The sequence below is a fragment of the Pezoporus occidentalis genome, unplaced genomic scaffold (genome assembly GCF_034315485.1).
Source record: "Pezoporus occidentalis ecotype Australia unplaced genomic scaffold, CSIRO_AGI_Poc_V1 ctg3, whole genome shotgun sequence".
NCBI classification, from domain to species: Eukaryota; Metazoa; Chordata; class Aves; order Psittaciformes; family Psittacidae; genus Pezoporus; species Pezoporus occidentalis.
In genome coordinates, this window is record NW_026914940.1 from 21473725 (window position 1) to 21474919 (window position 1195).

The window sequence follows — 1195 nt, forward strand, 5'->3', positions numbered from 1 at the left end:
AATTATCTGCTGCAGCACAGTAGCCACGGCTGCAAAGTCTGGAGGAGGGCCAGTGCACTTGGAGCTATTGTACTGGACCTTCAACCAAAGCTGCTGTAGGCCCAGAAAGTCAGCCAAATACAGCAAAATCCCAAAACTAAATTAAATCTCCAAGAGAGAAAGAGGACATGTGATGGAACGCTCAGCTGTGTGGTGTTTTGATCACCAGATCTAAAGGAACATGACCTTGCTCAGCGGCCCCTTGGGCTCTGGCTATCTTATTTGGACATGTGCTTTTGGATAGATGAGTATCCTCTGACATCTTGGGATGTGTGTGGACAATGGTAGATTTAGGTCAGAATTTACAGTGGCAGAATAGTGGCTTCAGCTGTGTACATGCTCATTAAGAAAACAGTTTTGAAAGGGCCCTTCAGGCCAAGGCTACCCGACAAAATCTTGTTGGTTTAGATGTTTTAAAAGGTGCATATGACTGAAGGAAGAGGAAAACATACAGTGTATGTACATGTGAGGAGTACTGAAATCATCAAGCCATCAAGATGTAGACTGAGCATGTTTGCTTGTGTTACTGGTCCTGCTATAAAACAGGTGACACAAGGCAGAGAAGCAAACTGGCTGAAGGTTCCCAAAGGTTTGCCCTTACTCTGAAGAGCTGTGTCATTGGTTTCAGTAGGAAAAAAATAGAGCCCTCAGATACATGGATTACAGCCTAAAGTTTGTTTTGAGCAGGTATGAAACTGGGTGATCCAAAAGATAGCTTTGGCTTTCTGACATTTGCCAGATGGGCAAAAGTGTCAGGAAAAAAAAAAATAACAAGTTTTTCCTGCTACTTGTATTTGTTTTCCCTAAGTCATCACCAACCACTCTCTGTGCTCACCTCCTTGGTGAGTTTTAATGTTCCTGCTTAGCCAGAGCAAATATTCCTGAGGTATTTGGGGTCTAACTCTGTTCCCTGAATATGTATATGAAAAGCAGGTCTCTGGATTCTCAGGAAGTTCCCCCTACTTCTTGCCCTGGATCCAAGGAAGACACAGGTCTTTGGACCTGTGCTGGGAAACTGCAGAGGTGTAGACTGGGACAGTGCTGATCTAAGCCTCTCAAAGACCTGTGGATAGGGACAAGCAGTGAAGGGAAGGCAGATCACATCCCCCAAGGATGGAAGAATTGAGCAGATATTTGAGCTAAACCTCACAGGCAA